This window comes from Peromyscus californicus, unplaced genomic scaffold (assembly GCF_007827085.1).
Source record: "Peromyscus californicus insignis strain IS unplaced genomic scaffold, ASM782708v3 Scaffold_19__1_contigs__length_69161282, whole genome shotgun sequence".
NCBI lineage: Eukaryota > Metazoa > Chordata > Mammalia > Rodentia > Cricetidae > Peromyscus > Peromyscus californicus.
The window spans coordinates 63,941,716-63,965,627 of record NW_026294491.1 but is presented as its reverse complement, the minus strand read 5'-3'; the positions used below and the strand labels follow the sequence as shown (position 1 = coordinate 63,965,627).

At 49.6% G+C, this 23,912-nt stretch overlaps 1 protein-coding gene across 2 annotated transcripts in view; it reads right to left on the bottom strand.

Moving 5' to 3' along the window:
• Lrfn2 (leucine rich repeat and fibronectin type III domain containing 2) overlaps positions 1 to 3,352 on the bottom strand; it is a 162,202-nt gene extending 158,850 nt beyond the window's left edge. Inside the window, exon 1 of one of the 2 annotated variants that reach the window (XM_052745588.1) lies at positions 2,875 to 3,352. The gene's annotated coding sequence lies outside the window, so the exon portion shown is untranslated. The remainder of the gene's footprint in view (positions 1 to 2,874) is intronic. The other variant, XM_052745587.1, reaches the window with a different exon arrangement.
• Between the last annotated feature and the right edge of the window lie 20,560 nt (positions 3,353 to 23,912).

Here is a 23,912-nt window from a genome sequence, read left to right as displayed (position 1 = left end):
CACAGGGCTCCAGAGGGGAAACTGATGTCCTTAAATCCATCCCTAAAGTTTTCTGGAGAGCTTCCTGATGGGGGAGGGAAGCAGAGGTACCATCCTTCCACCTCCCAAGTCTCTGAAGGCCTCTGCCTGTCTCCTCTTTCCCCCTTTCCCCCACGGAGGCAGTAATCCCTGGAATCTGAGAAAGGATGTGGAGCCTGCCAGGAAAACATGGGTCAGCACACATTTGCCTGATTCACATGGTTATTTCACTTCATGGGGTGAGACCATGGGTCTCAAGTGACCAATAAAAATATGGCAGAGTCAGAATTTGAACCCAGCCTATCCAAATTTAATTTGTATCCCAGTATGTGACAAAAGTCTACCTCTGCTGCCTTCAAAGAAATCCACAAAAGCCTCTGCTCAGAGTCCAGCTCATTCTCTCTCTCTCTCTCTCTCTCTCTCTCTCTCTCTCTCTCTGTCTCTGTCTCTGTCTCTGTCTCTCTCTCTCTCTCTCTCTCTGTGTGTGTGTGTGTGTGTGTGTGTGTGTGTGTGTGTGTGTGTGTGTGCTTCTTTGCTCCATTTCTCTGCCCTTGTCTGGTAGCCTCTCCCATCAGAGTGTGGCTCCTCTAGGATCAGTCACTGTGCTCATCCAAGCCTCAGGCCAGGGGGACTTTTTGGAAGAATTCTACTTCCAATATCTATTCTCAATTGTCCCTGAATAGATACCCCCACCAGGCTGGGAGCTTGGAAGTTTCTACATGCCCCCACCCCCCAAACAACAAGGAAAGCAAGATTAAAAAGAACAGACTTGCTCCACCCTTCAGGCTGGCCGTTGGAAGCCAGAAGCCCTGAGCTCTTGATTTTACTTTGAAGCAGGAGGGAGTATAAGAAAAAGGCTCTCTCTTGAGCCAAATCAGGGCCACAGGGTCTTAGAGCATCCCCACCTCCCATCTGCATCCCGTATTCCCTTCCTGCATCCTCTCATCCCACACAGCCTGGCCTTTCAATGCTCCCTGCTCACCCTCTCCAGCTGCTCACATTTCTAGGCCTTAGGAAAAAGCCTGCACTTCAAAGGAAGACATAGGATTCCAGCCTCCTTCCAACCATGACAGACCCTGTCCTGTACCCGGAGCTGTCACTGGGAGCTCTCCTCCTGAGGAGTATCACCAGAGACTGCACCAGAAATGCTCAGTTTGCTGTTTGTGTTTCCCAGGGTGAGGGCAAGAAGGTAAGGAATTACCTTCCTTCCGGGGCAGGAATTAGCCCTAGCAGGAAGGCTAGGAAAGGGGGTTCGCAGCAGAGCATGGGAGGAGGCCTGGAGGAGAGAGAACGGCTACAGAACTCTAACCCCCTGCCCAAGGCAGAGAGAAAGGATGCATCAGTCAGCAGGAGGGCAGGAGCGGCGCTGGATCAGGGAGGCTAGACACTTCAAGCCCAGGTCTTCCTTGCCTAACTCTCTCCCTTTTGAGCTTCTGATGGGCTCCCCTAGCAGGTCCCACCCCACCCCCACCCCCACCCCAGCTGCATGGCTTTAAAGCTGCCTCTGAACCCAGGACATGACACAGAACCCCAGTTTCTTTGCTCCATCTCACCACCCTCCCTGATGCACAAGCGCCCAGTTCCCATCAGGCCCCCACCCAAGTGCAAGAGCCCACTTAAAGCCTCCGCGCTGGAGCCTGGAACTCCATAGCCTGGAGGTACTTTCTTCTCTAACTGGGTTCCTACCCCAGCCTTGGGGATCAGATCTCTAAAGCCCCAGACATACAACACACACACACACACACACACACACAACACACACACACACACTCACACACCACACACACACACAGATGCACTGATTTAACCAGGATAGAGAGTTAACGTCTATAGTAATGCTTATAACTCCAGCTTGGAGGACCGACTAACAGGCCCTCTCTCTGCAGGTGTCTGTTTGTCTGTCTGCAGCTGTTTCTGATTGCACTTGGCATGAGTCGTGCTCAGTTCCTCTGCAGGCTCTGTCTGATATTCTCTCTCTCTCTCTCTCTCTCTCTCTCTCTCTCTCTCTCTCTCTCTCTCTCTCTCTCTCTCCAGCTCTGGTTATCTGGAACCCAATGGCTTCTCTTTTGTGCTCTCTCCGCGGGGGAAGACAGGGAGCAAGGCACTGCTCTCCTCCTGGAAACTGTCTGGCATTCTCAATACTCCTTGCTCAGGCCAGCGTTAGAAGCCGGGCAGGGCTGGGTAGGAGACAGAGACCTACCAACCCTGGGCATGGTTAATGCTAGCTTACATATTGCTTCATCATGGCATTCTATTGCCCCAAAGCCTTGCGGGCACACACAGTGCTCCTTATCTTGGTAAGATCTGTCTGAAGCCAAGGTAGGGTCCCCTGCTCCTGTCCTGGCTGCCTCCTCAATGGCAACCATGTCTCCCTCCCCTCCGTGGCACTGCATCAACCCTTCGCTTATCTCCACCCTACCCCGGCCAGGCAATAAGAGCTGGAAGACCCCAGAGCCTTCGCCCAGAACCCAGCAACATCCTAGCCTGGCTTGGTATGTGCTGAGATGCAACAGAGTGGTCTGGCGGCAAAGTTCTGCATTCAAGGGTTGTCTTTGTAGGCGGCTGGGGTCTCTTTCTCTGACTTCCAAGCCTCACCCGGACCCAAGCCTCACCCAGACCCGCTCTCCCCGCTCCCCATCAGTCTCACCCCCCTCGCCACACACACATTATCAAAACACCAGAAAGGAGAATGGTTGAAAAAGAGAATCGTCCACACCAGCACCCAGGATGGAGGAAGTCCTCAAGTGAGGCAGGAAAGAGGCAAAGTTCCCCTGTTTCCCGGTGTGCGCACATCACTGCGCCCATCTCCCGCGGACAATCCAGCATCACCAAGACGCAGCAGTGACAGCCACTCACCTGGGCAAGGCGGCATCTACCCGCGGCTGGGAGGCTCCGAGGCCGGCTCCGCAGGGCGCCCGGGCTCCCTGGCTCGGCCACGCATCCTTCCTGGCTGAAGATAGGCTCACACTAAGCTCTCCACTCCAGCGATCCAGCGAAGGCAGGCAGATGGTGGCTTCGGACCATCCACGCGGGGAGAGCCCTGAGCAGCTTATTCAGTTATATCCATGGCATTTAGCAAGAAGAGGCGGGAGGGGGAGTACAACTTGTGCTCTTCTCTTCCAGATTAAAACAATAATAATAAGGGGAAAAAAGGAAAGAAAAGATAATCCCTTCTAGGAAGGTGAGGTTAGGATTTTCCTGATTGAAGAAACCAGGGCATCCCCAGGAACCTGCAGCCTCTTGGATTGTGAGATGTCTTCAAGTTCAGACGAGCCTCTGTGTGTGTGTGTGTGTGTGTGTGTGTGTGTGTGTGTGTGTGTGTGTATCAGAGGGAGGGAACCAGGCACTCACATCCACACGCACACACACAAACACACTCCCCCGCACTCCCCGCATGCACACTGCCCCCCCACGCGTGCGCGCTCACAAGCTCACGCTCTCTCTCTCTCTCTCTCTCTCTCTCTCTCTCTCTCTCTCTCTCTCTCTCTCTCTCTCACACACACACACACACACACACACACACACACACACACACACACACACCCAGAGTGATCACACACACGGATCGGGGAGGATGCTGCGGGGGCTGTGCAGGCAGCTGCGGCCAGCGGGGCAGACAGCCTTAGAGACCCAAGGCGCCCCAGGACCCGGCGGCAGAGCGCTCTGATCCCGGCCGGGCTCTCTGGCACTGCAGCCCCCAGTGGCCGCCTTCGGAGCTGCAGCAGGTCTGGACCCCGGACCCCGGCACAGGCTTCAGCATGGACCCACACCCGGGGAATCCGTGGTCTGACAGCGTTGGTGCTAGGTAAATTGGCTGGATCTGCAGCCCGACAGGACCACAAGCTCCGGGAACTTGGAGTACCGGCTCGATTCGCGGCGCAGTGACACGGCAGCCCCTGTGCACTGCGATGCCCGCGGCCAAGTTGAGCCGGTGCTGCCGCCTCTCGGGCGGAAAGCGCCTTGCACACAGCTGCCAGCCTGCGGTCTGCCGGAGGAAAACCCGACCACGCTGGCCCGGGGCTGCGGATGGGGGTGGCGATGGGAGGATCGCGCCCACTCAGGAGCCAGCTAGGGGCCTGCACTTTAGCCAGGCATCCACGGCAACCCGCGCTGGGTGTATGCACACACAACAGACTTTCACTGAACATTCCAAGACTGTCCAGGAGAACGGTACCTGGAAGCGCTTGTTGGACCGCCCAGCACATCCTCCTCCTTCACCAGCCCCAACACACGTGACATAGCAAGAAACTGAGGCCCCAGATTAAAGCGGAATTTCTAAGGCACGTGGTAGGTAGTGGAGTCTTCTCTCTGGAACGGCTGTAGGCTTAGAATCACAAAGCTCGTGCATCAGAGGCTCCGTGGTTTGGGGGTTATTAGCGGCTAGTTGCTGGGAAGAAAAGACGGGGTGATGGCTCTCTGGGCTCTGAAGATGGGTGCCACATGTACCTTTCCCTGTGGGGGTAGTGAACTAGAGAGTCCCCGTTGTTGTTCCAGATGCTAACACCAAGGGCAAAGGGCATGCCTCAGTTCATCTCTGCTCTCCTGATGGCTCACCTGTTTCATGCACCTGTCCCACTTACCCACAGGGAGGCACATGTGGCATGTGGATGTGTCTCTGTGGTCCAACATTAGTTCAGCTGGACACAGCCGTACGAAAGACCCAGTCTCTTGCTATCTGGGTACCTAGTTGGGTGCATACCTACTGAGGTGCAGACAGCCCAGGTAGGTCTTCTGTGGAGGGCACCCTCCCGAGGTGCACTCCAGGAAACTGTGGAATTGGCATGCCACAAAGACCCTGGAGAACCAGCCCTTCCCAGTAAAGATTCTGGGGAGCCTGAGAGGGAAAGGGCACGGCTAGGGTGCAGAGCAAGGTGTAGGGGTGCGCTGGCCCTGGAGAGTAGGAAGCTGACTCCAAAAAAGAGAGGCAAGAGGAGCAGGATAGAGGAAGAGAGGGAGAGGAAGGGAAGGCATAGAAACAGAGAATGTGCCGTGAAAGGGAAGGGGCAGGAAATGAGCAGCTGCAGAGAGTCTTCCTCTTTGCTTACCCGTTTTGCACAGTGCCATAATTAATAATTATTATAATGAACGTAATCATTTAAAAAGTGATATTGAACGGATTAACTTGTAAGATGGATGGGGTGCAAAGAGGACATACAGCCTGAGCTAATCTCTGAATTCCCCTGAGTGGGTGGGGCAGAAGGCTAGACTACTTGTAACTGGGCTCCTCCAGGAAAGGATGAGAGTGTGGAAGAGCTAGCACGCCAGCAGAACAGCACAGAAACAGAGTTAGAGAGGGGGTGTGTGGAAGAAAATGATACAGGAGGAAGGTGGGGGTGGGGCGGGGTGGGGGTGGGGGTGGGGCAGAGCACAGCTAGGAGGACTTCACTCCTGACAGGAAGGTTCCCCCCCCCCCCCCCCCCCCCCGCTCAGCGAAGGCATGCAGCTTCTCTGACAGGCCTGGATCAGGAGTCCTTTCAAAGATAACTCAGTTGTGTTCGTGTCAGCATAAAGTGAGTTTGGGGCTTGGACTTGGGTGCCCTAGAAGTTCACTGTGGCTTTGTGAGGAGTGTTAGACACAGCAAGTCTCTTCCCTTAAAGGGGTTGAATGTGTCCAAGAGATGTCTAGCATCCTTGGAAGATGGGCGAGTGGCAGGTGTCTTTCGATGTGTCCAAGCACACCTCCACATTTCTGGGTGGTGGAGGGTCACTTGTGCTTCGTGCTAGACATTGAAGATGCCCTCCATTCTTCAGTGTGACTCCAAACCCAGTGAGGAGAAGGTTCAGGCTCATACCTACTCCCAGCAGCCCTGGCTTTCCCGGGGGCTCCTCCCTGTTGTCTGCAAGCCTTGGCTCTCTGGCTGAGCTATAAGCACAGTTCCCTGGGCTCCTACTGCGGGGTTTGAATTGTTGATCCAAAGAATGAGACCCTTTCTCTGAAACAGGGAGAAGTAGTGACATCCTGAACTTACCAGAAGGTCCCTAATAAGTGACTATCTAAATGTGGCTTCAGAAGCCCAAAACCTCATGATTTTACCACACACCAGGGTACTCTCTAATTAAGAACAAGCATCTATCGTTGCCCCCTTCAGTGAGAGTCAGTCCAAACTGACCTGTCAATCGCCTGAAGGTGAAACGCCCCTCAGGAAAAGCTGCTTTGTTACAGAGACTTTAGAAATAATGTGAAGCCCACCTAAAATGTCGATCAGCACAATGGCCCAGCCCACGCTCATCACTGAGAGCATACCTTCCTCTACTCTCTAGCAATGTCCCTCTTCTACACAGCACTCTGTCTTGTCTGAATTCTTTCCAAGAAGATCGCAAGGACCAGGGAGCTGAGGCGGGGGCATAGCAAGATCCCAGTGGCAGCTGCTGAGGAGGCTGAAAGGGAAGGTAGGCTTGAACCTTGATGGTCCGTGGAGAAATGCCAGGACTCAGGGTGGAGGAGTGCCCCTGCTGGCTCCCTGAGTAGAAAAAAAGAGAAGTTGGCTCAAAATGCAGTGGGGGGTTCAGGTTAGCTAGGACAGATGCCCGGGGCTGTGGGATCCCGGTGGGGGGGGGGACTGTTAAGTCGTAAGTGTGCTCTGTGAAGGAGGAGTGAAGCCAGGAGTCCCAGAGGCTCCGATGCTCCTCCTCTGAGTTTCCCTCAGCTCATAGGCCTGAGGGATAACTGTGGGCCAGAGGAGCAATAGGCATTCTGGTACACAGGGGCTGGGAGATGACTCAGCCAGCAAAGTGCTTGTGAGAACCCGAGTTCAATCCACAGAATCCGCATTTTAAAAAGCTAAGCATAAGGGCACAGGCTTACAGGCTTGCAATCACAGTGTTGGGAAGGTGAAGGTGAGTGGATCCTGGGGTTCGCTGGCCGCCTAACCCAGGTGACTAGGAGAGTTCCAGACCAATGGCAGACTCTGTCTAGAGAAGAAGAGGAGGAGGAGGGGGAAGAGGAGGAGGAGGAGGAGGAGGGAATGGAGGGAAGGAGGGAAGGAGGGAGGGAGGGAGGGAGGGAGGAAGAAAGGAAGGAAGGAAGGAAGGAAGGGAGGAAGGAAGGAAGGAAGGAAGGGAGGGCAGACAGTTTCTGAAGAATGATACCAAGGTAGCCCTCTGATCATCACTACACACACAGGCACACACGTCATTTACTCCTGCATATACATGTGCACCCACACACAGATCTTGGAACACAGTTACAGGCTCCGGGGTCTCCCTCCACAGTCCATGGACTGGGAGTTGGAACCTAGTCCTTCATTCTTAGCATCCCATCCAGGCAGCCAACCCAGTCTATTCCAAGGCCTTTAAGAAGTTAACATATGTGTCTTGATGAGCTGAGGCCCAAGGCTCAGCTTCCCGGACATGCAGAGTGAGATCTTCCTACTTACAGAGTATCTTTTATCCTTCTTCCTTTTCCCAACGTGTAGTAAGAAGCAGCCAAAATAAATTCTGATTAGTATGCATATGTATTCCTCAATTCCATAACAGAATGACTAACACCACCTACAGCCATTAGCCCGAGTTTGTTTTCCAAACCCAGTTTGCTTTTTATCTTACAGCTCTCTGTTTACCTCTCCCTCCACCTCAAGCCCGATGATCTCGCTCTGCTGCTCCTGTCCCCAGTCCTGGGTCTGAGCTAACAAAACCTTGGGCCATCCTGGACATCACGAGCAAGTAGCAGATTCATCTTCACTGAGCTTGGTCTACACACCACTGTGCCTTGTGCTCAATTGTGTGAGGAGAGGAGGAAGGAGAAGGCAGTGTTTCTTCCTGGAGAAAAAGAACCCACATCAAGGATGGCGCTGCTGTTTGTCATCCGTGAAAGACATCTCAGGGTGCCCCTGTCACTGGTTAGGCACAATTGTCCCCTGAAATAGATCGCTATTTCCATTTTGCAAACAAAGATACAGAGGCCCAGGTAAGTAACATACTGGGTGTGAGAGATTAGAGCTATTGACCGATGACTTATATTTTTCTTTTCTTTTTAAACAAGATTTGTTTCACTTTACGTATATGAGTGTTTGTCTGCGTATATGTATATGCACCATGTATGTGCGATATCCACAGAGGCAAGAAATGGGTATCAGATCCCCTAGAACTGTAATAATAGAAAATTATAATACACCATATTAGTGCTGGGAACGGGACCCAGGTCCTTTGCAAGAGCAGTCAGTGTTCTTAACCTCTGAGGCAGCTCTCTAGCCTTGGTGGGTAGGATTGCAAACTGAGACTTCTGGCTCCAAGTTTCATCATGTGTGTAAGGCAGACTTTCTAATTCTAGTCTCTCTGCGCTTAGCAGGAATCACTTGTGCAGCCCGAAGAGTCAGGAATGCTGGACAAAGAGAAACCCGGGGTGACCAAAGGTAGTTCCCAGGGTCTTTCCACACCAAAGAACCACACAAGCAGATCTCTTAAAATAGTCTAGAATTCAGGATGGTGTGAAAATAACCTTGGAGGGGAAAACAGTTGCTACTTTCTGCTGTGACCTTGAACAGCTGTTCTCTCTCTGGAATTCAGTTTCTTCACCTCTAAGATGACAGTGTCAATGCACAACAGTCTCTAGGAATCAGTAAAAGCAATGAAGAAACCAGCCGTTCAAAAGCTGTAGAGATGGCCCAGTTGGTCACATGCTTGCTGTTTAAGCTGGAGGATCCGATTTTGGTATTAAAAAGCTGCATGGTAGCCTGTGTTTGCGATCCCAGTGTTGGGGAAGTGAATACAGACCTGAAGTTCACTGGCCGGCCAGCCTGGCCTACTTAAGAAGTTCCAGCCTAGCAAGAAACTTTGTCTCAAAAAATAAGGTAGATGGCATCTGGGAAACAGCACCCAAAATCGTTCTCTGGATTCTAAACACACACACACACACACACACACACACACACACACACACACACACACACACACTGGGAAAACAGATATTCAAAGCAGAACTGGAGACCACAGACCCCACCTACTTCCTTGGGCCCATGGTACACTCTGGCAGCGAGGACCAGCCACATGTCTGGAGTGTCACAGTCTCCTGTCAGGGAGTGCTCAATGGTAAACAGTGTGCTCTATGGTGAGCGCTAAGTGCATCCAGAAAGAACCTCCGATCACCACTGTGCCCAGGACACTCTCCACCATCACCTGGGCTTCGTCAGATTCCCCTGTGGCACTCTCCCTTTCTCACCGTGAGACACACAACAGTAAGAGCACTAGGACCAGTCAAAACCATTCCTCTCCGCCCCAGATAATGATCACTTCAGCTCTCATTAATTATGAAACAGGTACTGCCATCTGCATCTTATAGAGATGGAGACTAAGGTCCAGAGAGTAGGTAGGTCAGGGAGCAAAGCCTCAACTCTAGTACTTCTGGTTTGGAAGTTTGCATGTGTGTGTGTGTGTGTGTGTGTGTGTGTGTGTGTGTATGTGTGTGTGTGTGTGTGTGTGTGTATGTGTGTGTGAGTGTGTGTGTATGTGTGTGTGCGTGTGTATGTGTGTGTGTGTGTGTGTGCGTGTGTGATATAGGTACACATATGCCAAGGCAAGCCAGTGGAGGTCAGTAAACAACTTCATGGGGTACGTTCTCTCCTTCCACCTTAATTGGGTTCCAAGGATAGAACTCAGGTCCTCAGAACTGTGTGGCTAGCGCCATACCCATGGCCCTATCTTGTCAGCCCTGAAGTTATATTCTTAATACTCTGGAGCCTACGCTAGGTCTGCCTGCCTCTGAAATGCATTCATTGAAGGAGAATTACTGGAAAGAAAGTCACCAGTTTGGACTCCAAAGTGGACCGAGCAAACCCCCCTCCCGCAATTCCTGTTCCTCCTTTGCGTCTCTCTGCTTTCTTTTATGGCTTGTTTGGAACATATAGTCATAAGTGTGTGGTTTGTTTTATAATCCAGTCAACTGTGGAAGCACAGCCATCGTCATTTATGTCCCTGCCTCAGCATCGTTCACCCAGGAGATTTATGGCAGAAGGAACTGTGACTGGCTACAAGACTCTTTCCATTCCTTAATCAAGCCCTTTGTTTCTCTTTCAAACGAAACTTGGAGAACTGAGTAGAAACCAGGCTCTGCCTGGTCCAGAGTGGGACAATAATTCAATTTAATCTGAAATGTGAAAGACATGAGGAAGTGAAGCAGAGATTGTGGCCCCATCATACACTCCGCAATGCTGACCAGCCATGGATCTGAATTACCACAGCACAAAGCTAGTACATTTGGCAGAATTCTTTATTCCCAATGTAGAAAGCACCATCAAGCAGAGGAGGCAGATAAAATCTCATGGGAAGGAGCTAGACAGTTGGCCCAAGAACACTCATTATTCTCACAGAGGACCTGAGTTCAATTCCCCAGCACCCACGTGGCTCACAACCACCTGTAACATTAGTTCCAGGGGATCTAATGCCCTTTCTGACCTCTGTAGAAATAAGTGTGGGCATCTTCCTACACCTTAACAAGGCAGTCATGTACATAAGATAAATCTAAAAGAATAATCTCAAGGGGATGGTGGCAAGTGAATTTTTGAAGAACTCGTGGCATTTTGATAAGGAGGGAATCAAAAGAATTGGACGTCTAGATGGGTAGAAGTCAAGGGGAGGTGGGACAATTGGGGAGGTGCAGGCATTGCATGGCATGCCCAGGTCGCAGGACAGAAGGTATTGTGGTTAAGAGTCTGAATTTTGGAAATATTCTGGAAACAGATTCTCTGGGTTTCAATTCAAGAGCCCAGCCTCCCACCTATAAAGGAAGGCATTTAAGTTGGTTAAAGAACCTCTCTGTGTCCTTACACCTTCAACCATGAACAGACTAATAAGTGTGAATGTGAACGTGTTGTGGGGTGGATGAGGGGATTAAATAGTATAAATGCCTTCAGAATGTGTTACACTATGTGGGTTCGCACAGAATGAATATATGTTACAAGGGAGATGCATTAGAACAGTTTATATAATATGGTGTCCATACAGACCGAGCCTGGGGATGACCCATACTATAATTTTGGCACTTGGGAGGTGGAGGCAGTAGTCATCCTTGGCTACATAGGGAGTTCATGATCAGCCTGGACTATATGAAACCCTGTATCAAAAACACAAAATCTAATATCTGGTATAGCCTGGACACCAGGCACCAAGTGTACAAACTCCCTGACACCCCAAATGTCTTCCTTGCCATTGTTACTTATCAAGGAAGTTCATCTGGGGGTCCAAGAATAGGACTTTGGGCAAGTTAAGTAGCAGAAAGAAGCACAAAGGGACTTGGGCAGTGGCATAGAGGTGTTTCTGTATTCTAGTTACTCACAGGTCTGACTGATGCATCCAAGCCTAGCCTATCTTCCGTCTCCAGCATGTGTGTGAGTTACATTCACCAGCTCAGCTGTGGCTTGGAGTACGGAGAAGGATCAGTTAGTAACGTGCCTGATGTGCAAACCTGGGGACCTGAATTCTGACGCCTCAGCATCCCTTTAAAAGCCAGGAGAGGTGTGTGCATCTGTAACCATAGCTCTGGGAGAGCAGAAGCAGGTGGGTCTCTAGAGCTCACTGGCCTGCCTGTCTAGCCAACCACTGAGCTCCCTATCCAGGGAGAGACCCGGTCTCAAAAAGTACTGTGTGAAAATGATAGAGTAAAGGTACCTGGGACCTCCACATACAGGATCTCACACACAGGGTATCACATTTCATGAGCAAGCTGCATACAAAGACTTTTGAGTTGAAAGCAAACAAATGAAGACAAAGCGAAAAGCCATGACGATGGCCTCTCTTCGGAGTGGGTCTTGGAGGAAGGGGGTTGGACAGGCTGGACTGTGGAATCTGGCCACCAGTGGTCCTTAAGAGAGCCCATTTCTGCTGTTCAACAGAACCAGACTGCTAGTGGTTGGGACTTGGTGGGAGGTGAGGAAGTGGAGGCGGTGGGTGTGTGATACTTTTTTGGGGAAGTTTAGCTGTGAAAAGAGGATGGAAGGTGGGATGGAAACTCAAGAGAATTGAATGACAAAGACTTTCCCGGGGCGGGGGGAGCTGTTAGGAGTCAGCTGGAGTAAAGCGACCTGTGTAGAAAGAGTGAGACCCTCGCAGGGGCTCAGGGGCGGGCGCGGGGAGTGCAGAGGGAGAAGGGGCCGGTTTCCTCAGCCATCAGAGGAAGTGGACCAAGCATAAAAAGACACCAAATGGGGATCTGGAGGTGAAGGGATGTGAAACCATGTGTGGATCTTCTAAGGTGAGAAGCAGGAATGGAGGAAGTGGAGTTGAAAGCAGGGGGAGGGGGTAGCCCGTGGAGTGGAGGGGGGCTAGCAGCCTGCCAGAGGGTTGGCACTTGATTCAGGAGGACTGGAAGCTTGTTGCTCACATTTTCTGGAGAGGGGGACTCTGAGAAGTCATTGGACCTGTTCTATTTTTCAATCTGGACACATTAGGAAGGACCATCATGTGTGTGTTAGGATTTGAAATTATTCAGGAGCGGGTAGAGATGTGTCACGTGTGAGTGACCTGAATCTCCCAAAGTCTGTTTTGGGGATCTGGGTCAGTAGGTGACTGAAGACAAGCAGGGGTACTAGGCAGATGTCAGTGGCTTCATTCCGAATGCAACATGGGAGTTCAGTAGATGGTGACAGAGTTGGAAAAGAACATTTTACAGCCAGAGGGACTAGGGAGAAAGCTCAGTAGAGCAGAGTGCTTGCTGCTCAAGCATGGGGAGTTCAATCCTCAGCACCAAATAAAAAAGCAGGGTGTGGAGGTCCACGTTATAATCCCAGTGCTGGGACGGGGCTAAAGGTCCCTGGGGATCACTGACTAGCCCGTCTAGACGACTTGGTCCACTCTAGTCCAGTAAGAGAGACCACGTGGATGGTTCCTGAAGGATACTCAGTCTGATCTCTGTTCTACACACACACACACACACACACACACACACACACACACACACACACACACACACACACACCAAAATGTTTCTATTTTGTGTCCAGAGCAAAAGGAAAGCCAGAGCTCAGGTTTGGTTGATCATGACTAATGTTCAATACAGATAAGACTTATTCCTGCTCTGCCATGCTCCCCTCTAACCCCACAGGCCCCCCTCAGTTCCTTACTGGTGTGGACAGCTGGAAAACATTCTACTATGGCTCCCTTCCAGCTGGAATCTTGTCATTTTCTTTTAGTTTATATGTTTGTAGGGTACAGAGCAATGGACTCAACACGCGTATGCTGCGTAAAATAAAGAAATTTGGGCTGTTAGCATTTTCATTTCTTTAAATTTGTGTCAGTTCTTCATGTTGCCTTCACACTCCTGTCTTACACAACAGGTGACTGTGCACTGTCTCCTTGCTGTGCTGTAGAAGAGCAGAACTCCACCCTCCTGTGCCCTTTGGAACCGCCTTGAGCTTCTAATGGACATGCAGATATGCAGGAAGAGGCATCAGCTTCCACCATCAGCTCCCGAGGTTCACCCTGGCTTTCCCAGTTGGACCACCCATGTCAGGGAGCGTGGGATCCTGGGATGTTGATGACCACACTTCTCTGTTAACTTTACCACCAGTAGTGGATCCTGCAGCTCCCACCCTCTGAGCGACAGCTGTTTGCTGCCAATGTATAAAGTTCCTCCATCTTAATTGACTGTGACAGTTCCTAAAACTACAGTCATTTATTTTCTAGAACTAAAGCAATTGGTTTTTCTAGATTCTTCTTATGTCCCCGACCTGATCTTGGCTGATTCCCAAATCAGAAAATGATCCCCTCTCTCTGACTTTAAAAACTTCACACATTGTATGTGAGTTTCCCTGTTAGATTTCCCCCTGAAATAGGCAGAGTAGTTTCTGTTTTCTAGAAGAGATCACTTTACCACACAGCAGCGCCCGGGATGGGACCGAACACCTGGGTGGGTGGAGATGGGTTAGGATGAAGGCCCAGGACAGGCCACTGATGGTGTTACAGGAGAGTGTGGAGATCTGACAAGGCTCAAGAACTCTCCAGCCCCTGCAAGAGTTTCAAGCTGGGGTATTCAGCTATTCTCTCAAGCCTCTCTCCCCATCCCCTCTTCCTCCCTCCCTCCCTCTTCCCTTGGTATGTGTTCTGGTGCACTGAAGGCCAGAGGAAGATGTTAGATGTCCCATCTGCCACTGTCAACCACCCCTTTGAGACTGGGTCTCCTGTCTAACCCTGGCAGCCAACAACCCCGAATGATCGCCATGTCTCTATTCCCCGTAGTGCTGGGGATACAGATATATATGTCATCACTCTCCACTTTTACATGCATTCTGGGGATTTGAACTCAGGTCCTCATGATTGTGCAGCAAGTGTTCTTAACCCACTGGTCGAAATCTCGATCTCTCATAGTTGACACCTCCTAGTAAATGTCAGCTCTTGGTACTAAGTTGCTTCAGATTTTTCCAAACAGAATTGTATAGAGGAATATGAGCACACTGATTTTATTTGGGAGGTGACCTACAGCAGCATGTCACTAGGGAAGTGGAAAGTGAAAAGGATAAAACCGAGGAATTCAATGCAAGGGTGTTATCTAGCAAGTATTTTCAGATTGAATGGCCGGCCTGCCACTGGAGACTCCTGGGATACAGGGTTGCATGCTCCAAGCTGTCCTTCCAAGAAGAACCAGAAGTGATCAGCCATCTACTTGCTATCTGTCATTGACAGAAGACTTCCAGGGACATTAACTTTCCAGCAAAATTGTCTCTGTAAGCAGGGAGACACCCTCAGGCATGAAGTATCCGTGTTCTTAGCAGCAGCATAGCCCTTCAAAGGTGAGTGTTCAACAGATCATAGCAAGGCAATTATGGTGACTGCCACAGGACTAACCTGAAGCCACCCCCACCTCCCACCCCCCACCCCCGGTTTGTGCCCAGTTAACTCTTTTGTCTCTGCTCTGTGGTGGATTACCAAGCACCACAATGCACTGTGGGAATTCATGCCTGCTTGTCACTCTACGGATGCTTTTGATTAAACTGTTCATTTATTTATTCATTTATTTATTTTGTGTGCATGTGTGGAGGCCAAAGGTCTTCCCAGCTGTCTTCCTTAGAAACTTTCCACCCTACTTTAAAAAAAATTACATTTTTATTTATTTTGTATGTGGGGGGCATGCTTTCCAGGGTGCCCTTGTAAAGATCGGGGGACAACTTGCGGGAGTTGGTTCTTTCCTTCCACTGTGTGGGTCCTGAGGATCTAACTCAAGTTGTCTGATTTGGCAGACATCACCTTTGCTCTAGGAGTCCTCTGCTGGCCCTCCTCCTTACTTTTTGAGACATGGTCTTTCACTGAACCTGGAGCTCACTGATTTGGCGAAGCTGGCAGCCCCTGAGCCCCAGAGATCTCATCTTCATATCCCCAGAACTCAGAGTGCAGTTGCATGTAGTCACGCCTGCCTCTTCACAGGGGGTCTGGAGGATTGAACTTGGGTCCTCAAGCTTGTGCAGCAACACTCTTCTAACTGAGTCATCTCCCGGGTCCGGGACTGGATGCTTTTTAAAGGGAGAACTCGTGCTCCCTTCGGCAGCACATATACTAAAGGGAGAACTCGTACAGTTCCCTCATCCATTCTGCATCTTGGTCTCATATAGAAGCTGATAGCATATTGAACACATCCATTGTGTGTTTATAATGAATGGACTATCCACAGAGTGGCATTTGGGGGAGGTTTCTGGTGACCCCACTACATCAGTCAGGTGGCACAATCAGGCATTCTACACCCATGGGAGGAGATTTATGTTCCCTCCTGTTTCTGTGGCAGGTGCCTTCATCACACAGTGGGTATGATTTCTGAACCACTTTCCAAAGGATTCGTGTTTCAATATAATAATCTCCAAAGCTGGGATATTAGAAATTCAATTTTGAAAAGGAACTGTTTAAGGTGTCAGCAGCATGATATGATAATTATCTTGGGACCCCCCCCCCCCCCCACCAACTGCACCCATTTCTACCTCAATACAAAGAATGGGAAGAAGTAGACTATTTGTGTCTACGGCACTCACCCATCCCCACCGACACCCTCCAACACATGGGGAGCTACTCTGCTCTCCAGAGCATACGGCTGAATAAGCCTGATTGCTTTCCTGTATTTCTTTATAAAACTTTAAATATTCATCGCGCCATCAAATTAAATGAGATTCTTTGACTGTCATTCTTTTCAGCACACTGGATCCTCTTCTCTGATACCTATCCTTGCACATTTGAAGCCTCTGCATACTGATATTTAACTGGCAGCCATTCCCCATAAGATTGGCTCCCAGTCAAATGAGAGAGAGGGTCCTGAAAACAGGAGAGTGGGTGGGGCTTATCGCTGAGACCAGGGAATCAGCAGGGGTCAGGGGAGGGGTGGCCAGGGTGGGAGAGGAAGGCCAGCTGTTTCCTTCAGCTGGAAGAAGGAGATTTGCAGATGAAAGGCCAGGTGAGGAGGTGACACTGCAGAGGAGGTCAAAGGTGAAATGAAAACACCTCAGCAGTTTACACTAGCCTTCCCCTCCCTTCTTCACTCAGTTTAAGGGCAGAGAAATTAGCCAGCCCCACAGAATTCCACTCTTCCTGAGCCAGACACAGGCAGCTGGATCAGAGGTGTGTTGAAGGATGTTCGAGACCTTCAAGCCATCAAGTGCCTTTGTCCACCAGTGATAGATGCTTAACCACTGTGACAGACCAGGCAACTCTAGGAGAAATTAGGAGGGAGGGGGAGAATGCAAATATGTAGATAGGCTGGATAGTCTATAGTGTGGTGTTAAATTTCAATGCAATACATTATATTTTAATCACTCCTCTGCCTTTGAGGTCTCTTAACAGGAGAATCGATCAGCAAGCACCAGACTAACGTGCCGGGCCGGGCGAGGGGCTCACCATCTCCAAACTGTAGTCATTTGTAATCAGCCTGAAAGGAGGGTAATGCTCTGTGGGAGATAGCCCAGAGAGGAAGAGGAGGAGGAGGAGGAGGAGGAGGAGGGGGAGGGGGAGGGGGAGGGGGGAGGGGGAGGAGGAGGGGGAGGGGGAGGAGGGGGAGGGGGAGGAGGAGGAGGGGGAGGAGGAGGAGGGGGGGGGGAGGAGGAGGCAGGACCACAAGATTGAGGTACAGGGCAGGGTGCAATGGTTGAAGTCCACACTGAGGGCCTCCCAACCCTGCTGGGTTCACCACATTGCAGGAAGTTCACCTTGCTGCTTCAGCACCAAGCTCCCCAGGATGTGTTCTGGGGTTAACTTCATCTGGGGGCCATGCAGCTGGCCCAGGCAATGCTGTCCCAGCCTGAGTACCAGGTGCAGAGTGGCTCTGTGTAAGGATCGTGCCTCAGGGACTCTGTTATTTTCATCTTCAAGGGGTTTGTTCCAGAGGTTCCAAAAGGACCCTTAGCATCCTGTTCGCCTATAAATCAGGTGCTTCTAAAACAGTAGAAGCCCATAGGCTCATTGCAGCCCCAGTTCTCAGATCTGGCAGGCCATCAGAACCACTGTGGATTTGATAGGGGCAGGGTTGGGTTAGAAGACGGTGTGTCTTAACTGTCATCCTCCCTGGTTCTTCCACACCACCCAGAAAAGATGGGTTTGAGGAATGTGGTATTGGAACACATCTCCGTCATGATATTTCTTGTATATCTTCCCAGCAAGACTTCCCTGCCTTCACACCCCCTCATCCTCACATCTGTCTCTCACACTTGTGCACTGTCTCACGTTTTTGCCCAGCATCCCTATGTACAAATGGCTCCTGAATTCTCTGAACTTGTAAAGAACTCATTATGTTCCAGACTCACCTTGAACATTTTTTTTCAGATATAAACAATATGTGAGTCTGAGGATGTAGCCCAGCTGCTAAGTGCTTGTGTGACATGCATGAAGCCCTGGGTTCAATCTGTGGAATCACATAAAACTTGGCATGGTGGCACATGCCTGTAATTCCATTACCGGAGGAGGTAGGACGCAGGAATGTCAGAATTTCAAGGTCCTCTTCACAAAGAGCTCAAGGTCAGTCTAGGCTGCCTGAGACCATGACACCCACACTGTTTTCTCCTAAGAGGTTACCCACACAGTCCCTCCTTTCTTCACAAGTAGAGTCTGCCCATCCTCCAACCTCATAGCTTGACCTTGTTCTCTCTCCTTGCCCACTCGTCACTTGATACACCATTACTGCTCTTCTCTGGATCCATCTCTTTTCCCAGTAGTAGCCAGCAGAAAGGCACATCCACTCTGACCTTTCACCCACAAGTTACTCTGATGGAGAACCTCTTTCATGCCTGTCCGTGTAAACCTGAATACTCAGGCTTCATTCTAATCCATGTGTGTGAGTACAAGGCAACATAATCACTTCATCATAAAAGCCACCCCCTTGTGTGAGTCTAACTCCCAAATCATGAGAGCATTTTATCAAGGATAGTCATGCACATCAAATTTACATAGTATGTCATCATTTCTATCAGGTAAAGTTGGAATGTGTATTTAGGCTGCTGGAGTTTCTGGTGTCAGCACTATATGCAGACCATCAGGATCCCCCACCCCTTATGTTTCCCCAGATCATGTCTCACTTTTGGGTCCCCTGCTGGGACTATTTTCAAATTTGGTGGCTCCTTCCTCCTGAGTTTAGGTTCTATTGCCACATCAGTTTATTTGGTTTAATGTCTAATAGTCCAAACAAGAAATCTGCACCTGCAGCCAAATCTCTGTCCCCAGGACTTGGGGCACCCTACTACCGCACACTCTCCCTGTTGAGACACCATCACATAGAGGTTTCTTTACATGTATAGACTGGACTGTCTTAAAGGCAGACTCCTGCTTCATTCCTATGCTGTGACTTGGACCAGTGGAGATTCTACTGGGGAACCAGACCTGCTTCCATCAGTGGCCCCCGCCCCTCCAAAGCCTGGCTCTCTCTTCCTGCTCTTTATTCACTACATTTGGTTATAACAGCTATTCAAGCTACAAGTGGGAGTCCCTCTTTGCAGGTGTGGAAGTTAATGACCACAGGAAGGGAATAACTTGCTCATAGTAACTAGAGTTTTAAGACTATAACACAAATATTCTGCTTTCTTAACCAAGGAAAAATATTCAGCACATATGAGGTTTTCGCTTTAAAGGAAGAGAATACTCCAGTGTCTGAAGCAAAAAGGGCTCTTCCCCGACAGGTCCTTCCCAGGCGGATGGTTCTTATTTCTTCTCATTTGGCCAAAGGAAGTTATCGGATTTCGAGGATGTTAAATATGCATGTCAGCTCTGCCCACATCCTCTCAGTGCTGGATGGTTCTGAGCCTGCTGTGCGCCTCTTACTGCACACACCTGCATTTCTCTGCCCGAGGGCCTTCAATAGCAGTAAGGATACTCTTGGCTCTCATGCCAGAGTGGCTGCAGTGCTGGGGCTTAGCACCTGGAGAGATGTTCCCAATCAGTGATGAATGGGAGCTGCATGATTGATGCTCTTGTTGTGGTCCCTAAAGTGGGATGTCCTGTGCCGTCTCTCAGAAGTCCCCAATGGCTTGGATGCCAGTTGTTCACAGCAGCAGGCTGCTCATCTATAGACTTGTGTTGGCTTCTTTTATTGTTCAGTTCCTAATTCCCCATGGATACTTCCCATGCTGACCACTGTGTGTGTGTGTGTGTGTGTGTGTGTGTGTGTGTGTGTGTGTGTGTGTGTGTATGTGTGTGTGTGTGTATGTGTAACAGGCCAAAGGTCAATGTTAGGTGTCTCCTCCATTGGTTTCTACCTCACTTTGTAAGAAAGGTCTCTCACTCAACCTGGAGCTCATAATTCTACTAGACTGGCTGGCCTGCAAGTCCTAGGAAACCTGTCTCCTCACCCCCCCAGCTCTGGGATTGGAGGAACACACCACTGCATCCAGTTTTCCTCCAATACAGAGAGTTTCCACTCTCTGCCCAGCTCCCTTCCCTCCTGGGATCCCCTCACGCAACTCCAGGTTCCAATCCATGGCTGCAAATGGAGCACTTGAGACTGAGTGAACTGGGAGCGGGCTAAGAAGGGCTGGCAAAGAGAGCCGGAGCAGGAAAGCCCATGCTTCACAAATCTCATTGTAATTCTCCCTTTGCTTTGGCTGTCAGGAACCCCACAGCACTGTGCCCATCTTGCCAGCTATGGGAGGCAGGGCTCTGCAGCCCTGACCCAGGTTAATTGCACAGTTCTCCGGAGACCATTGGAACTAGAGAGGTTAAAATAACTTTTGCTTTGTGTCCAGGAAGCTGTTCTACCACATGCCCTTTCCAGGCAGTTGCCTGTGTGGGTGGGTGCTGGTCTCGGTGTTGGAGCCTGTGTGGGTTTGCCTGTGTGGGTTTGCCCGGTGGGCTGGCTAAGGCTGAGCTAGATGGGGCTTGCCCGAGCTTAGTGTTTCAGAACACCATCAGAGCTGGCCAGAAACTTTACAACCACCCCTTTTACCCACTCGCAGTAAAGGTAGGGGATGAAAGGCCCACAGGGTGAATGGGACTGCTCAGCTGATGTGATTATACCTGCTATTTAAGATCAAATATAACTTGTCTTTGATTGCCTGTGTCAATGGAAGAGAAGAAGAGGCTTGCAGAATTCCAAATAGCGTGCAATACTAAATAATTTTTACTTTGAGTGGAGCTGGAATTTGAAGCCATTTGGTGGGAGGAGAGGGGTTGCAGGTGTATCTTTGTAATCATGTAGAGCCCTGCTAAGTGAGACAAGAAAGGATGATGGAGGAGGTAGGGAGGAAAGCCAAGAAGTAGCCAGCACCAAATTAAGGATACCCTGTGGACCGTATTCACAGAACAAGCTACAAGCACTCTGTGAACTGTTTCTTCGGTCACTCAGCGCTCACAGCCTCCCTCCTCTCGTTCCTTTTCCTGTGTCTCCTGCCTCTGCTCCCCTCTCCCTCCTCTCTGCTCTTCGTGTCTTTACATTCCAGCTCCAGGGACCATCATGCCCACTACTTCCTTATAGAATGGCCGCCATCCTCGTCCCCTTCCTAATTCACATACATTTTGAAAGTGTCTGCCCCAAGTCCACCTGCTTGTATTTCCATAGGCCTCTGCTTTTGAGCATCAGGGGGAAAGCCACATGAAGGTGGACCAGGGTTTGGATCTTACCCTGTTAGTCTCGTATGGCATCAGATAGTGTGTATCTAGTAAACCTTTGTCCTGCTGTGATTAGGTTAATACTCAGCTTCCCTAAAGGCCACTGCACCTGCTCAACTTTGGCATAGTAGATAGCAGGATGCCCCTACTACCATGAAGACTCCAGCCATTGGGCATGGAACCATCTGCCCCATGGCACAGCAGCCCCTTCCCTCTCTCCTTCCTACACTAAGAGGAGCAGTCCCAGGATCTACACAAACATAGCGTTTCTCGCTACAGTGTGGTCACCCTCCTGTCAGCTCTGAGAGTAGTGTGTCCCATCCATAGCCCATCCTCCTCCCTAAACTTTCTCCCAACGATTCTCACCCTCAACACAGGGCAGGTTCCATTCTTCTGGGGTCTCCCTTGAGCAAACCATTTTCTCTGTGGGCTGCATTCCCTAACAGACTGATCCCCACCCTGCCCACCCCCACCCTCCTCAGTCATCCCTCAACCCTCTGTGACCCTATGAAGTCTACCTGTCTAGGGACGCCATCTCCAGTAAATCCAGTACCACAGTCCTTTCCCCAGGGTCCTCCTTCCCCTTCATATTTTGAGTGTTTTAAAAATGATTATTCTTCCATGATGGCTGTGGCACTACTCAAGCAGCCTGTGAAGTGTTGGGGTTCCCGAGCACACTAGGAACTTTCTTTGTTTCTGTAACAAATGCCAGACAAAAAGCAGTGTAGGGAGGGACTGGTTTATTTTGGTTCATGGTTGGCGGTAACTGTCCATCACGGTGGGGGAAGGCATGGGTGTCAGGAGCATGAGGCAGTTTGTCACAGTGCATCCGCAGTCAGAAAGCAGAGAGGGATAGTGTTGGATCTCAGCTCACTTTCTCCTCCTTATTCAACCCAGAATCCCAGTCGATGGGATAGTATCACTCACAGTTAGGGCCACTCTTGCCGCCTCTATTAACCTAATTGAGACATTCTCCCTTGAACATGCCCAGGGGTTTGTCCCCTGGGTGAGTCTAGGCTTCATCAGGTTGACAGACCTGGCTGCTCATCACCCCCACACCTGCCCTTGACCCTCATCTCAGTCCACATAGTCTGCCTTTCTGGTCACACTGGAGTTCGTTGCTGCAGAGTGTGGGGCCCAGCTCAGCACTATTATGAACAAGCAAGAATAAGGGGCTGAGAGAAGGCTCGGAGGTCAAGAGCGCTGGCCAATCTTGCAGAGGACTAGGGTTAGGTTTGGTTCCCAGCAGACACACGGCAGCATATAACCATTTGTGAATCCTACTCCAAGGGATCTGATGTCCTCTTCTGGCTTCCATGGGTACTATACACATGTGGTATACACATAGGCAAACAAGCACATACACTATATAAATATTTTTTTAAAAGAATATCCAGGGGTCTTATGAAGATCCTCACTGATGTCCCTTGGTCAGATTCATTCATCTTTCATGGAAAGTGTCACCCTCCCACAAACTGGCTTTCTTTTCACATTTTCTGTAGCTGAGAACCTTGGTGTGCTAAATACCACATCTTTTCCTCCCCTGCCTCCCCATTCTTGTATCTCATTAGTTATGACTTCATAGTTGCGTAGTCTGGTGACCATCCAACCTCCCTTTCTAAATTTTTTTTGCTACTTTTGATTTTTAGGCACTGGTGTTTGTGTGTACAAATGTGTGTGCATGCATGCGTTTGTGGTGCGTGTGTATGTTTCTGTCAGTTGATGCATTTTGTTCTTAGTAAAATGCAACTGTAAACAGGGAAAGTAAGTTATCTGCATTCATTTAGACTTTAGTGTGAATTAGTATCCCGATAAAGGAGTATGAAGGAGGGGTAAGGAACTAGACGAGTACTTTCGATGGCAGCTAACTGGAGAACAAAAGGCAGTCTTATGCAGAGAACCAAGCAGCTGGAGCACTGGAGTCGAACTTTGCCAGCTTCCTAATCTCCCCCAGCTTTGGCATTCAGTATTCATGAGCTTCAGATTGCAAGAAGCCTGTTTCTGCTTTACATCTATCTCGGGACTGACCCACCTGTGCCTGGTTCACGATTATCAGCACAACTGGGGAGATCTGAAGATTCAAGATACAGATGTCTATAAGTGTAAAGGCTATCTATCTATCTATCAATCTATCTATCTATCTATCTATCTATCTATCCATCATCCATCCATCCATCCATCCATTTTTCTATCTATCCACCTATCTATGATCTATCTATCATCTATCTATGATCTATCATCTATCTTTATATCTATCTATCCATCTATCTATGATCTATCATCTACCTATGATCTATCTGTCATCTATCTATCTATCATCTATCTTTTATCTATCTATCTATCTATCTATCTATCTATCTATCTATCTATCTATCTATCATCTCCTCTGCTTTCTTGCTTCCTTTTAGTTAGCTGGGGAGAATGTAATTACATTTGAATTCAGGCAAAACTGATTTGTAAGACAAGATTTGGTAATATTGAGCCAACCAGGTGAAAAAAAGAAAAACCTCAGGAAAACTTCAAAAAGGCCAACAGTCAAGTCATGATTGAAATTCTATTCTGCTCTTCTCATCCCTTCTCCTATTAACTCAGACAAGAGCTGGATTCCACTTGGGACCCGGGCTCATTGTGTTTCAGATGGCCTCATGTGACTGGTACATGGCTGAGAGGCAGCATCCACCAATAAGAGTAGCGGGCCTCTAGCTTGACTAACAGATTCTAAGAGATTAGAAAGGGACTGGGGCCAGCAGGAGCATGTTGGGTTGGAGACAGTGATGAGTGAGGATGGAGAGATGAGACGACATACTTGGGACATAAAATTCTGGACTCTGAGCCTAGAGCATATGAAGAAGAGGCAGGTTGAGAGTCTGAAGGCGGTGAGGAGCTGACTCAGTTGGTAACAG